We start from the raw sequence: 17,124 nt of genomic DNA, 5'->3' as shown, positions 1-17,124 counted from the left end.
TTTTTTTTTTTTTTTGCTTTCCTCTTGCCATCTTGTTTTCTGTGTTTATACGTGGTCTTCTTGTCAATGGTTGGTTCTCACCTCTCCCTTATACCTGGCCTGTGTTCCTGGATCTCCACTGTTCTTGGTGGCAGATTGCCTGAGCCCTTGTTCTGCACCCAAGGTCCGCAGATTGGGAACAGACAGCCTAATGCAGGGTTCCTGGTACCCTGAACCAAGCAGAGGGGGGGGGCACACTTTCAACTTGTTCGGCAGAGATCTCTCTGCTCCCTGGCTACTCGGAATGCCTTCTCACTAGGCCTGTGTCCCTGGATCTCAGCTGTTCCATGTGGCAGATGGCCTGATCTCCTGTTCTGTACCCAAGAGCTGCCAGCTGGAAACAGACAGCCCAATTCACAGTTCCTTGTTCCATGAACCAAGCGTGGGGTGTGTACCTTCTATGTGCTGGGCAGAGTTCTCTCTGCTCCCCAGCTACTCAGAATGCCTTCTCAACAGGCCTGTGTACCTGAATCTCCCAGGTTTTTTTTTTTCTTTGTTTGTTTTGTTTTTGTTTTTATTTGGTTGATTTCATCTCTGAGATTGATTACTTTCCTGCTGTCTACTCCTCTTTGGTGTATCTGCTTCTTTTTGTTCTAAAGCTTCTAGTTGTGCTGTCAAGTTTTACTATATACTCTCTCCAGTTTCTTTGTGGAGGCACTCAGTGCTATGAGTTTCCTTCTTAGCTCTGCATTCATTATATCCCATAAATTTGCATATGTTGTGCTTTCATTTTCATTAAATTCTAAAATCTTTGATCTCTTTATTTCTTCCTTGACCAAGCTATTATTGAGTAGAGCAATGTTAAGCTTCAATGTGTATGTGGGATTATTTTTGTTTTTGTTGTTATTGAAGACCACCCTTAGTCCATGGTGATCTGATAGAATGCGTGGCATTATTTTAATATTCTTGTATCTGTTGAGGCCTGTTTTGTGACCGACTATACGGTCAATTTTCGAGAAGGTTCCAGGAGGTGCTAAGAAAAAGGTATATTTTCTTGTTTTAGGATGACATATGTTATAGATGTCTGTTAAATTCATTTGGTTCATAACTTTGTTAGTTTCACTGTAGCTCTGTTCAGTTTCTGCTTCCATGAATTGTCCATTGATTTGAGTGGGGTATTGAAGTCTTCCACTATTATTGTGTGTGGTACAATATATGTTTTGATCTTTAGTAGAGTTTCTTTAATGAATGTGGGTGCCCTTGTATTGGAGCATAGATATTCAGGATTGAGAGTTTATCTGGATATATTTTTCCTTTGATGTGTAAAAAGTGTCCTTTCTTATTTATTTTGATGACTTTTGGTTGAAAATCTATTTTATTCTATGTTGGAATGGCTACTCCAACTTGTTTCTTTGGACTATTTGCTTCAAAGATTTTCTTTCCCCCCAACCTTTTACCCTTAGGCAGTGTTTGTGTTTTTCTCTGAGATGAGTTTCCTGTATATTTCCTTTACTGAATTTTGTTACATATCCAGTGTGATAGTCTATGCTTTTTTTATTGGGGAATTTAGTCCATTGGTATTACAAAATATTAAGGAGTAATTGTTTTTTGGTTTTTTTTTTTTTTTTTTTTTTTTTTTTTTTTTTTTAGTGGTAGACTTCCTCACCTGGAGAACTGCCCCATATGCAGCCACCAAACCCAAGCACAATTACTGATGTCAAGAAGTGTTTTCCAACAGGAATCAGATATGAAAGTCTTCTTAGAGGCTCTCCCAGAGTCATATAGATGAGGATGCTTGCAGCTAAACATCAGATTCAACATGGGGACCCCAATGAAAGAACTAGAGAAAGGACTGAAAGAGCTGAAAGGTTTGCAACCTCATGGTAAAAACAACATCATCAACCAGCCAAAGCATTGATGTGGAGAGGGTGATTGGGAGAGGGAGCACCTTTATGGAAACAATTTGAGGGAGCGAAGGGTGGGGGACTTGGAGAAGGGTATAACATTGGAAATGCTATTACAGAGAATATCCAATAAAATTGAAAATAAAAGAAATAAAGCAAGTTGAGCAGGACAAGTGAAGCAAGCCAGTAAGTAACCTCCCTTCATGGCCTCTGCATCAGCTCCTGCTTCCTGACCTGCTTGGATTCCAGTCCTGACTTCCTTGGTGATAAACAACAATGTGGAAGTATAAGCAGAATAAGCCCTTTGCTCCCCAACTTACATCTTGGTCATGATATTTTGTGCAGGAATATACATTCACAAAACAAGAAGACTTTGACTATTTCTATGTTGCGTTTCGTTTTGCATGTACTTTACGCTTATTGCCACTAGTAGGTTTTCAATGCATACTGTCAAGCCCTTGAAAAAAATCAAGTACTGACTAAAAAATATATTCACATGGTTTTATGTAAAATTTATTTTAATGTCTGAAAAAACAGTACTGACAAAAATGTATAATTTTAAGCAAAAAATGTTTAAAATCTGTACATTTATCTTTGTTTTGCAAAATAAAGTCGTTTAAAAAATAAAAAAAAAAGAAATGGAATGCTTAAATTGTGGATAAAAAGTAAAATATATAAAAAGAAAAAAGAAACCCTGACTAAGACATCTGTGAGAGTGATCATGTATGTACCATGTGACACTTTCAATACTAGACTGTCTTGATATTTCCTCCATCAATAACATTATTCCAAAACTCTTCAATTTAACTTCAAGCAGAGTCTCAGCATAAAGGCAAACACAGCCACATGGTTTGCCTAAATGTAAGTAGAATGGTCTATATACAAGCTGTTAAAGTTCTTTCCCTTTCCTCCACAGTCTACAGCACATTCTGCACTACAGTGTTCAATACTCCCACTGAAGAAAAGCCCACCTCCATTGTAAGCTCAAAAATATCTCATAATAAAGACATAACAGGCTCTTTGCTGTTTAGAACTAAACCACTGATTTTCAAGCAGTGAGCTATTCACATCTTACAACCTTAACTACAAATGTTCTATATTGCCTTCCAGAAATGGCAATCATATCTTATATTGTAATGTTGTTTGTAACCATCTTGCAGCTCAACCGTGATTTTAAGGTTATATGGGCACCTATTGACTCTCTTATTCTGCCCACATTGCAAACATGTCTTTTGTTTCAGGTGGCACTAAGGTGTTAGATTTATGTTCTACTTCACCATGACAGGAGAGATGATGGCAGCTTGACAGGCATGTGGGTGGAAAAGTAGCTAATAGCTCTCATCTAATTAAAAAGTTTCAGGCATATATATATATATATATATATATATATATATATATATATATATATTATATGTATATATGTGTGTATTGATATATATAGAGACAGAGACAGAGATAGAGATAGAGATAAATATAGGTATATAGTGCCTGCCATGGGATTTTAAACCTCAGCAGCTATTAATAATATCATATCTGTTAACATTCAAATGAAAGAGCCTATGGGGGGCGTCATTCAAGACAACACACTATGTTAGAGTTGTGTGATCTATTTATTGTTTGACATTGTCAATGTTACTCTGTTTCAAACTTGCCAACCAGTAATATAAGGACTGTGTAGAGTTTGCGTGTATGTGAACAACATCATAATATCTTTATGTTTTTATTTGATTCGAAGAAGCACCAATGAGTCTCCTGTGATTCCAGAGCTTAAAGTTTGAGATGATATACAATAAATAATGTGAAAGAATGTAAATAGAATTTTAGTTCATTTGGTTACAATAAAATAATGACAGTAGATAATTAGATGCTCTGGTATTGAGAAATTTGCATAAATGGATTTCTTGCATTGTTTTTAGTGACGCAGTTCTTTTAAGAAATGCATGTGCAGGCAGAAACAGCTTCTTCATTATTGCTATATATGCTGTTATCACACTTATGCTAGATCTTCTTACTTTTTAACAACCTATCTGAGTTAAAGTAAAGCATGTGTTATTTTCCAAAGTACTTGAATATTATTATGTAAATGGAGTCATGTTAGTTACACAAATTATAACTCATTCTGTCATAAGAGAATTTTGTTGTGATTTCACAAAAGAAATTGATTTCTATGATGTGATGGACAATAGATTCTTTTAACATCTGTTATTAGTAACACCTAAAATAATGATTCATCCTCAAGAAGAAAAGACATAGATACAGAAAATGACATATAATTATTGAGCTTCTCTGAAAAGCCATGAAAGGCAACACATCTATTGACCTTTAGTGTTATAGTAGTTATTTTCTGAATTGGCATGTCCTGACACAGACTATTTAAAGGTGGCAATGTTTATCTCCTCCCACCACTGTGGAAGTTTCTAAGTCCATCAACACAGGGAAGACAAGGTAGAATATAGCACATTAAGTCTTTGTGGAAGAAAAACAAGTAGAAAACACTGATTTGCTGGCTTTCATCTTCCACTCCTTTTATTCAATTGAGACCATTGACAGGAGGGATGGTGCTGCCCACAATCAGATGAACTTTAAACAGTTCATCTGTGGAAACGTTCTTACAGACAGAGCTATAGTTGGAACTCTTCAATTTCTTTGATGTTTCTAAATCCAGAGAAGTTGACACTGTACATTTACCTTTCCAAGGGAATGCAAACAAAGGAGCACAGATTTTCTCCATTGGTGCATAAACCAATGTTTAATACTGAGTTCCCCTCTCTGTTTGCTTAAGTCACTCAATCACATTATTTATGTCACTTCAAATCACCCAAATCACCCTATGAAGGAAAAGGCAGTAGGTTTCTCAACAATTGTCAAGGACAATTAAAAGCTTCATGAAAAGAATAGACCTTCCCCATTTTGGCCTTTCTTCTTTTTGAGCTTCATAATCTGTGAATTGTTCAGGCAATGGGATGAAGAGGAGGATCAGAAGGGAGTGCAACTTTGTGAAGGCAAATGGAGGGGAGGAGAGATAGGAGCAGGGCAGGGTTAAGGTATAACATCTGAAATGTAAATACAGAGTATCTAATAATAAAAAGAGAGAAAAAAAGAATGGACACTTCAAGATGAAAGACAATTAAGAGTTAAATAATAGCCTCTTGTAAAAGAAAGATTAGAATTTGAAATCAAGGGATATTTTCCTGATAAAGTAAGATGCATCTCTTTAGTGTTTAATATATTCATTCCCTTTCTTGTTTATTATTAGTTTTTTTTTTCGTGTGTGTGAATTACATATAAGATCATGCTGATATAATATGAGCAGAAATACATGACCTGGTATATATGTGTGTATCTAAATTATTTCTGCTGTGATGTGTAGTTTGAAGATAAAAATCAGATTTCTAAGCTTGTGTGGCAACCTCCTTACCTGATAATCCATCTAATGTCCTCCTTGAGTATTTTGGATGCAATCATTGATATGTTACTTCTGAAACAGAAATCAGAAAATAACTCTCAACACGCATTATAGCATTGGCTGTGGAGATTCTAGGGCTAAGTGGACAAATGTGTTGCAAGATATAGAATCATGAAGATGAGTTAAATAAGGGATAATGATTGAAGAATGATTTAAAACACTGCTATAAAACATGAACAAATATTCTTCCCTCCAAAGAAATGTATGTGGCCCAAAACATTCATCATTCTCTAATAAAGGAACTGTCAATTATGTTTTAACACAGAAAAATAGCAATATAAATATTCTTGCCATGTCAAAATTATACTACAACAAAAATGTTTTGTGCATTTTATATTTAATTTCTCTATAACTAAGGATGCCTTTGTATTCAGGCTAAATTTGTATACAACCTGAGTTTACATGGGGAAGTTCCATTGGGAAGATGATATGGAAAACGATAATTTCAACATAAAACAATAAAAAGTACTAACCAATGTAAGGAGGCATGCTGTAAAGACAGCTGAGTTTCCACAGAATTGGAATAACCATTGTTGTCATTGTAGCATGAAAACTAGTTTGATACATTCCATGGAAATGAATATGGTTCTTGGGATGTTCTACAATGTCAATGTTTGCAAATGATGATTCAGGTTAAGGTACCAATTTGTTTCCTGTAAACAGAGCTGTGCACTTGGTTCTAGCAGAGGGTTATGTGAGGAAACCACTATGTCTGTCCCATAAATATTTTGATGAAAATCATAAATCATTTCTAGAAATAACAACAGAATGAAAATAATTGTATTTAAATTCACGTATTATTTTGTGTATATTTTAAACAAGAGCAATTTAAATACAATCAGAGGTAAAGGTAAGAAGAAAAAGAAAAATATCACTGAGGCAAATTAGTAACAGCTGAATTCCCTATAAATACCCAAGGACAACCATTCTACTATAGGCTTAACCTCGGTGCCTGCATATAATTCACACTGATTGTGAGTTCTGAAGGCATCTAAAAGTAATAGAAAGCACAATCTACAACAATGGGTCACTGAGATGCTATTCTAATCTCACATGTTAGATAAATCAAAATTATATAGATTAGCATCATATTGATATTCTTAATGTTTGGAAAGGTCTTTTGAGAAAAGTAGTATGTTATTATGTATTCATGACACTATTTGAAAATTTTGCTCCCTCTCACTGAATGTTCTTTACTATCACATTTATTTTCAATGTTAATCTGATTAAATAAATAAATAGGAAGTAATATGAAGTTACCTTTTCTTTATAGTGTTAACTTCTTGCCACATTATCAATGGCAAATATAAGCACAGTATATTAGCCCTTCATTTTTTCCCACAAGTACAGCTCATAAAAATGAGGATACATCAGGCTCAACAGGAAATATATACTATTCATTCACTGATATGGTTTAATAGATTTTGCTATGATTCTGTCCTTCATTTTTACATAGTTATGACAGACTATACTTTTGTGGAAAAGCTTAAAAAATTAAACTCTAAGAACAAAATGAGATTTTTCTCTGTTCTCCTTTCTCATGTGACAAATTAGGTTTCTGTTGCTCTAACAGTATCCACTTGAATTAAAGCTTCTGACACTTTCTGATAAAGTAACAGAGCAGTTTTGTAAAAGTGCAAGGTCTTTAAGCTTCTTCATACATGGTGGTTAAGGTATCGTAATTTAATGCTTAGCAAATGGTGGTAAATATTGCCCTAAACTTCTTAAAGGAGTAGAATATGTCCAGTTCAAGGCTAGAAATGCTGACCAGCATGGCAAGAAAACTCTTCAGTACACAACTGTATCTTGTTGAGTTAGCAACCCGTGACTCTTATCTCCTGTGAATTCCTGATTGGTCTCTAGGTATGTCAACTCTTGGAGAGGCTGATGGTCCAGCAATCTCAGAGCTAAAGTGGGTCTTCTATATAATTGAAACATTTAAGGATGTCTTAAATGACTGCCTTTGAGCCTACAGGGAAAGAACACCAAATACAGGAAAGAACTGGAATAGCCCCAGTGGTCTGGTTAATAAAACAAAGGACAATGAAGAAAGTTTGTTATCAGAGACCTTAAAAGCATTGTATAACACTGCCTTACACACAACACCCAGTTTAGCTTTAACACTGCAGGATTAAGCAACCCTGGAAGGTTCAAAAAAAAAACGATGAAAAACAAAAAGGAAGAAATTCACTGGGGTCTCTTTGGGTGGCCCATTGTTGTGCTCATTCAAGGAAGGATAATTGCAGGAAGTTACAGGGACACATTTAAAAGACACCTAAAGCACAAGGTTTCTATGAGATACTGGCCTCCAGGCCAAGTGTCTACAAAAGATTTTTGAAGCTTGTAAGGAAAATGAGCATTGCAGTTTTAACTCTGAAGTTGCTTGCATACAGAGCATGGGATTACAAAATGAGGAAGAAATAAATTTAGTTTTAAACTAAATATGTTTTTGCCTGCCTCAAATCTACAAAATGATGGTTTTGCTCTCTTATCCTAATTGAAATGATAGGTTACTACACATATAGTTTATAAGAAGTCCTGCAACTTATATGATGGAATAGTAAGAAAAGAAATGGTTTGGAATACAAACCCCTAAGCTCTGTATATATGACATTTGACATTGTAAAGCAAAGCAAAGCAAAGCTAATATTTAACGCTGTGCCACATATCTATCCTCCTTGCTAAATGTCTATATTTTGTCATCACTTTGAGCCCATTATCTTGGCACATGTTTTTCCTTGTTTATATTAGTACAGAAATTAGTCAGAAAGATTGAGATTTCTGTCTCTGATATAATAATTTTTCACCAGAATAGTGTCATAATTTTATATATGCAATCAAGAACTATGAAAATGTCACTAAGATTAGTTTCTATGTCTTATAGTATACATATATGCTTGTGCTGATATATATATATATATATGTGTGTGTGTGTGCGTGTGTGTACATATATATATATGTGTGTGTCAGAATATATATTTATATATACACTAACAAATTAGCATTAAATATATCTTACATATATGTATATATACATACCATAATAAGCATTATGTGACACACATACACACACACACACACATATATATATATATACATATATATAATATTTAAGTCTAAGGGCATGTATTAGTGAATATTATTTAAATAAGTCTAATTACTTGAGATCATATAACCATTCATAAATTCTTCTAATATACCAATAATATAATGACAGTGAATTTTCTTTCAAAAAATATTTATATCTTTCTTAAACCCTAAGGAGTGCATTTGTGATGAAGAACCCACAGTCTACATATTCAGCTTGAAAAGCAGTAACTTGAGATACAATCTAAACATTTCATTGGATACAGAAATGTCCAGTGGTACCTAAGTAGAGACATCACCCCCATAGGCTTCTTTCTATTCATGGACACAGAAGATACATTGTTTCTTTCCAGACAAGAAATGTAAGTACCAACTTTGCTACAAACCTTTCTATCTAAATCAGTGATATGTCTGCATGATATACCGGTGCCATAGTGGCACATAAACTGTGGGAGTAACTAAACATTCACTATCTGATTGGCTTTAAGGTCTATTCCATGAGAAGGAAGTCATCCAAGCACTGTGCAGTTGGGCAAGAATCTGATACTAGATAGCACATGGTCATAGGAGAAAATCAAATATTATTGTTCTTTTAAATGAATGTATCATACTTCACTTTAACCATAGACCAGTGTCTTACATAACAATAACCAAGGAAGCTTTCTCCTGTATTAGATGGAAACCAATACAAAGATCCACATCTGGAAAATAAGCAGAGAGTGAGTCTTCGGAAAAATTCAGTCCTAAATGGGATGTCTTCATTAAGTCCTTTACCCAAGAACTCAGGAAATTCTACAGAAGTGGAGGTGGAAAATATTGTAAGAGCTACAAAGGTTGGATTATGGCATGGTCTAGACACATAGATTTACAAATATCTTCTCACAGAAACTGCAGTAGTATATGCAGAGCTTGTGCAGATTCAAGTCTTACAGAGTTGTAGTGCTGAGGTGGGGAAGTAGGTATATAATTCCATAATAACTAAGAAGAAACCTCCAGTTAATAACTACTTATCAAAGAAAAAATAGTGTCTCCAAGGGAATCTCCCTTGGTATGCAAACCACAAATAAAGGCATGTCAAATGCCAAGTAAAGGTTTTTGAAGATGTTTGTTTCCTTTTACTAAGAATAGATTTTTAATATAATATATCCTAATGATATTTCCCCTTCCTCTACTCCCCTCAGTTTCTCTACAATCCCTGCCCACCAATATCTACTCCATTTCTGTCCCCCAGAAAAGAACAGTCTTCGAAGAATAACTAGGCATTACAAATTAAAATATATTGGGGTAAAATAAATACCATGTGAAAGTTAGACAAAGGAAGCCAACAGAAGGTAAAGAGCCTCAGGAGAAGGCACAATAATAAAAGACTCTTTTATTCACATACTCAGCATTCCCATCAAAAACACTAAAGTGAAAGCTAGAATACATATACCTATATATTCTATAGTACCCATGTGAATCCTGTGCTTGCGCCTCAGGATTCTGGAGCTCATATAAGCTTTTCCCAGTTGATTTAGAGAGCCTTATTTTCCTGGTGTTGTCTCTTTTTCTGACTCTTACACTCTGGGTTCACTTCTGTAGGGTTCCCTGAGTTCTGAAGAGGAAGGTTTGATTGTGATATCCAATTTGTGCTGTGTGTTCTGTGGTCTCTCTGAGTAACATCTGGCTGTGGGTCTGTGTATTTGTTCTCATCTGCTGAAGAAAGAGGCTTCTCTGATGTCATCTAAATATGGCACTGATCTGTCAGCATAGAGTAATATCACTAGGAGAATGTTTATTGTTACATTTTATTTTTTAAAGACCCACGGACCCATTTTTCAAAGAAAGTATATTTAGGTTGTAGGAGCAAGAACCAAAGAGAAAGGAATAGCAGCAATCAAGGTAGATAACTTAAGTTAATAAAGGCAATGTGATAGTAACATTCAGGCTAAGGCAAAGCAGGGCTGCCCTCCTTGTATGGAAGTCAATTTAATTTTGGTGACACAGTTGGGATCTGCAATGTCCTCCAAAAGCTTGTGTATTAGCAGCTTTTAGAATTATTTGGTTTTTTTTTTTTTTGTTTTATTTTTTTTGTTTTTTTTTAAGCAAATTTATTTTACAAAACAAAGATAAATGTACAGATTTTAAACATTTTTTGCTTAAAATTATACATTTTTGTCAGTACTGTTTTTTCAGATATTGAAATATTTTTTTACATAAAACTATGTGAATATATTTTTTAGTCAGTACTTGATTTTTTCAAGGGCTTGACAGTATGCATTGAAAACCTAATAGTTACAATGAGCGTAAAGTACATGCAAAACAAAGCGCAACATGGAAATAGTCAAAGTCTTCTTGTTTTGTAAATATTTTTTTTTGTTTTCTTTCTTTCTTGGACTTCATACAGTCTGTGAGTTGTTTCGGGGGAGTGCAAGCCTCTGGGGTTAGCATCCCACTATCAGTGACTGTATATTATGTCTGTTTTTTTGTGACTGGGTTATCTCACTCAGGATGATATTCTCTAGATGCAGCCATTTTCTTAAGAATTTGGTTAAGTCATTGTTTCTGGTGGCTGAGTAGTATTCCATTTTGTAAATGTACCACAATTTTTGTATCCATTCATCTTCTGAAGGACATCTGGGTTCTTTCCAGCTTCTGGCTATTATAAATAGAGCTGCTATGAACATTGTGGTGCATATATCTTTGTTGTGTATTAAAGTGTCTCTGGGCTATATGCCCAGAAGTGGAATAGCTGGGTCTTCAGGTAGTACTATATCCAATTTTCTGAGGTATCGCCAGACTGATTTCCAGAGTGGTTGTATTAGTTTGCAACCCCACCAACAGTGGAGAAGTGTTCCTCTTTTTCCGCAACTTTGCCAGCATCTGCTGTCATCTGAGTTTTGGATCTTGGCCAATCTGACTGGTGTGAGGTGGAATCTCAGGGTTGTTTTGATTTGCATTTCCCTGATGGCTAAGGATGTCTAGCACTTCCTCAGATGTTTCTCGGCCATTCAGTGTTCCTCAACTGAGAATGTTTTGTTTAGCTCTGTACCCCATTTTTTAATAGGGTTATTTGATTCTCTGGTATCTAGCTTTTTGAGTTTTTTGTATATTGGAAAAATACCTTGGATATTAGAAGAGGTGGAAAACTTTAAGATAGACTTATTGAAGGAAGCACCTGATAATGTGCATCCCATTGTGAGGCTACACAGACTGATGAAACATTTCTTCTCATCCTCCACTTCTTGAAGTGAGTAGGTTTTCTTCCCTATACCTTTTACAAGATTCTGGTCTTGACAAAGGTCTAAAATATAGAGAAGCCAGATGAAAAAATAAGAATACTTTAGATCAACAATGACATTTACTTGTAGTTACTTTAAATCATTAAAATATTGCTTAAACTCATGCTCCATAAAAACTTAAAAGAAAACCACATTAGAAAGTAACTGATCAGATCCAAAAAGGCTTCAAGAAAACTATCATTTTTCTTGTACATAAATATGCTAGAAAGAGAGTTATCTAACAGCTATTAAATTTTATTCTTTCAAGTTAGCCTAAATATTTTAAAAGATACTTTAAAAAATGACAGTTTGAACCTATAGAAGAGATCAAGAGCTTTTACATCCTTAAAAGTAAGGTTAATGGTAACCTCTTATCATTTACAATAGTTAGTAATAAGGACTAAATAATATTTAAAAATTTTTTCCTAGAAAAGAAAACCAAGAATATCTGGATTAAATATAAACTAAAATAAACCATGACATAATGCAAATTAAATAAGAGAAAAAAGATAAACTTAAAGGAGGAGAAGAGAAAAAGTTGAAAGAGAGAAAGAATGAAAGAAGGATGAAGGAAGGAAAGAAGAAACAGAGCTAAAACGATGACTCATAATTAAGAAAATTAGAAGCTAGCAGCAACAGCCTTTATTGTTCTCTCAGACAACCAGAATTCATACCCAGCACCCACACTAAGTGATTCAAAATGTCCATAACTAAGGAATTCTAAGGAATCCAATGTCCTCTTCCGGCCTCACAAGACACAAAGAACCAGACAGAAAGACAGTCTCTTATCCTCTTCAGGGCCTTCAATTTCTTCCCCACTTACTCCATAAGAGTCCCTACATCAGTTCAATGTTTGGCTGTGGTATCTTTATCTGTTTCAGCCAACTGCTCAGTAGAGTCTCTCACAGGTCAGTTATGCTAGGCTCCTGTCTGCAAACATAACAGAGTATCATTAATAGTGTGAGGGACTGCTGCTTGTCCATGGGACGGGTCGCAAGTTAGGCCAGTGTTTGGTTGGCCATTTCCTCATTTTCTGCTTCATCTTTTTCCCTGCATTTCATTTCCTTTAGATAGGGTAAATTTGGGTCTGAAGGTTTGTGGTTGGGTTGGTGTTCTTTCTTGTCCCTCCACTGGGAGTTCTACCTGGCTATAGAAGGTAACCTGTTCAGGTTCCATATCCCCACTGTTAGGAAACTCAGCAGAGGTCCTCCGCATTGACTCCTGATAGCCTGCCCATCCCTGGTCTCTGGGACGTCCTAGAGAATCTTTCCACCCCCTTACCCACCTACTCCTGGTTCTTGCAAACTTCTGTTCATTCTCCTAGCCCTCAGGCACTCTCTCCTGTTTCTCCCCATATCTGATCCTCAACCCCCAATTCTCCACCACATTTCCTCCCTCCCTCTGCCTCCTATGACTAATTTATGTTATCTCCAATCTAAGTTAGGTTCTAGCACCCTCACTTGGGCCTTTTTTCTTGTTTAACCTAGCACCCTAAATAGTGAAGTGTGTTAAAGATGAAACTTTTCTCTCAGTGGCCTATTCAAAGTTATGTAGAGAAACTTTGATTCATACTGATGTAAACATTAAAGCATTAATTTTCTCAAATAACTGAGTATCTTTCAGGAGAACACTTATGAGGGAAGGTATCTCTTATGTAGTTAGTTTTTTGTATTATGTTGCTTTAGCTACCCGATCATGGTGCTATGATTTCTTTATATTTAATTATAACTACTTACTCATTGGATTTCCCATAGAACCTCTTCAGTCTGCAGGAGAAGACACAGTGCTTCCAAATTGACAGCATCCTAAGTAGCCACCCATACTTTCATATTTTCTTGTCACAAGTGATCAGATGTTTCTCAGAAGTTTCCATTTTATCTCATTTTCCAGAATCTGGTCATATACGCAATTCTAAACCAACAAATGGCAACGACAACACTTTTACTCTGATTTACTTACAGAACTGAATAATATTGTAGGAGCTAAAAGTAAAGCAACTTTTCCTTAATTACACAAACATAGAGTAGTTATTTTTATACAAGTACATTCTGATAGAAATAGAAATAAGTAAATGGATGTCTGTCATACCAAATATATGTTATCAGTTGGGCTTCAACAAGAACTACTGATATTCTGGAGACTGCTAAACAGTGTGCCCTAGGTTTATTCTGAGATTATAGTTTGCTCCGATTGAGAATATCTTATCTAGAGTATAGAATGATGAGCAATGTTTCATATACTGAATGTATATAGAATAGTCATCAGGAAAGTTTATTGCAGCTAAGACTGCCTAAAGTTTATGTTCAGAGTTTCTGACTCAATAAATCTAAGAATTGTCTAAAACTTCACAGTAAGGTTCTGGGTGCTAGTGTTGCTGTTAGATTGGGACCTGTACTAAGAAAGCCGATGCAGTGTGTGCTGCTCTTTGGAGAGCCTTCTTCAGGGATCTCGGATAACTGGTAGAGAGAATGAAAATAGGCATATCCATAAAAGTACCTTTTGGAGAATAATCAAGTATGTGTATTATGTCTCTAACATTTGATGTTAGCTTTAGTTTTTTAATAGTCTTAAAACTATTAACCATACAATGTCTATTCTTTACCCCAGGTCAGGTGTTTACTGTTGTAAACCGTCCCTGAAAGCTTATGTATTAAAGGGTTGGTATTAATTAATTTATTAGATTTGGATCTGTATTCATTTGTCTATTTGGATTGGACAACTGTATTACAACAATATGTTTGACTCATTATGGGATTCAGACATTTGAGGCGAACACAATTTTCTACAGCCAGTTACTCCCTTCTGTTTTGTGGTGACAAGCATGAAGCCAAAAGCCCACAACCATGCCTCAGGCTGCAAGCTCTGGGGAATCACTCTCTGGGCTTATTTTACTAGAGAACAGGTTTAAAATTGGGCAGACTCTCAAGCAAAGCTCATGAAATGCAGTGTCCATTTGGACTGGAATGGATGGTATCAGTGATCTTCTTCTATGCTCAAAACAATGACAACAACCACAACATCCACCACCACAACACAAGCTCAACTGGACTTTAATTCAGATGAATTTTGATTGTGAGAAATAATTTCAAAATACATAAAACAAAGCACTTATTGATATATACAATATAGCAAAGGAAAATACAGCAGAAGAACATTTTAATGAGGCCCATTATTTAAAAGTGATTTCTTCTTTTTGTTATATTTAGCAGTGGAAATGGTCTTGCTGAATTACACTCAGATATAATTTTGTATATTCTGGTATTATTTTTTTAGATATTTCTACAGGGGAGTCTTGTTTGGATATATCTGTTGCATGATAGCAATAAAGCAGAGTGTATTTCAACAGTCAAGGATGTACAACTATACTATAAAAGAACTTATAGTCTGATATAAATTCCAAAATATTTAGTTTTTTTAATTGAACAATTTTATTTTTAAAAACAGAGATAAATGTACAGATTTTAAGCATTTTTGCATAAAAGTATATGAATACATTTTTTAACCATGGAATAATAACCTTTAATGAATGAATAATACAAACAAGAAACAAATAAATAGAAATGAAATTACAACTAATGAATCAAAAATACACATTTCTACATATGACCAAAATTATTATAGGTTTACTAATTCAACTTTTGTTTTGTTTTCTTTTCTTTTCTTTTTTTCTTGGACTTCACACAGTCTGTGAGTTGTTTCTGGGGCAGTGTGAGCTTCTGGGGTTAGCATCCCACTATCAGTGACTGCATATTATATCTGTTCTTTTGTGACTGGGTTATCTCACTCAGGATGATATTCTCTAGATGCATCCATTTTCTTAAGAATTTGGTTAAGTCATTGATTCTGGTGGCTGAGTAGTATTCCATTGTGTAAATGTACCACAATTTTTGTATCCATTCATCTACTGAAGGACATCTGGGTTCTTTCCAGCTTCTGGCTATTATAAATAGATCTGCAATGAACATTGTGGTTCATGTATCTTTGTTGTATGTTGGAGCATCTCTGGGGTATATGCCCAGAAGTGGAATAGCTGGGTCTTCAGGTAGTACTATGTCCAATATTCTGGGGTATCGCCAGACTGATTTCCAGAGTGGTTGTATCAGTTTACAACCCCACCAACAGAGGAGAGTGTTCCTCTTTCTCCGCAGCCTCGCCAGCATCTGCTGTCATCTGAGTTTTGGATCTTGGCCAATCTGACTGGTATGAGGTGGAATCTCAGGGTTGTTTTGATTTGCATTTTCCTGATGGCTAAGAATGTCTAGCACTTCCTCAGATGTTTCTCAGCCATTCGATATTCCTCAATTGAGAACGTTTTGTTTAGCTCTGTACCCCATTTTTAAATAGGGTTGTTTGATTCTCTGGTGTCTAGCTTTTTGAGTTCTTTGTATACCTTGGATATTAGGCCTCTATCTGATGTGGAGTTGGTAAAAATCTTTTCCCATTCTATTGGCTGCCGTTTTGTTTTCTTGACAATGTCCTTAGCCTTACAGAAACTTTGCAATCTCATTAAGTCCCATTTGTTAATCTTTGACCTTAGAGCTTGAGCCATTGGTGTTTTGTTCAGAAAATTTTCTCCTGTGCCTATGTGTTCTAAGGTTTTCCCTACTTTCTCATCTAATAGTTTCAGTGTATCTGGTTTAAAATATTTAGTTTTAAATCTTCCGTTTTTAATTTCAAGATATAGTTCACATTTTGTACTTTCTTTAAAAAAACACATATATATCTATAACTGTAAGATCTATTGGGGAGAAGGAGAGACAAAAAAGACAAATTGAAAAGCTGTAAAAATATAATGCAGTAAAAATCTTTTAAATATAATTATATATATGAATTTACTCTAAATAAAATCTCTAAGTAACAGGAAGAAAGAGCCCCATTTCAACATTCTTGTCACTAAATGAATTGGGACTGTGTTACATATAATTAAATTGTTTGACAAAAGTGTCCAATGTGAACCCTTAAAAACCCCACAGTATTTCCAAAGCTATGCTTTTTCACACAAACTCATTTTGTAAGGTTCTATTGCTAAAGACCATAACCACATATCTCACTGAACATGAAAGAAATTTTGAGCATGTACCTACACATATCTTTCACTCCTAATGGAAGGTTCTCTGAATTCTACCAAAGGAGAAAGGTGAGCACCAGCCTTGGTGAAAATATAAAATGATGATCTGTGCATAGGATGCTCTGTTGCAATGGTGTAACAACGCTTGTGTGAGTAATCATTCAAGATCTGATATGACATGCTGCCTACTTCATGAGATAAAGACAATACCTGACACGGTTTGAATAGCCACGATCCTGAGAATAATTAACTCAGGCCCCATGGAAAAACCAAATCCTGCTGTTCCATGAAAGGAACATAGTAATAAAATGATTTCTAATGGTGTTCTACTATGCTAAATGGGCCAGTACCTTGGCCAGC

Source organism: Micromys minutus, assembly GCF_963924665.1.
Source record: "Micromys minutus genome assembly, chromosome: 2".
Taxonomy (NCBI): Eukaryota; Metazoa; Chordata; class Mammalia; order Rodentia; family Muridae; genus Micromys; species Micromys minutus.
Note: the sequence above shows the minus strand (reverse complement) of the source record.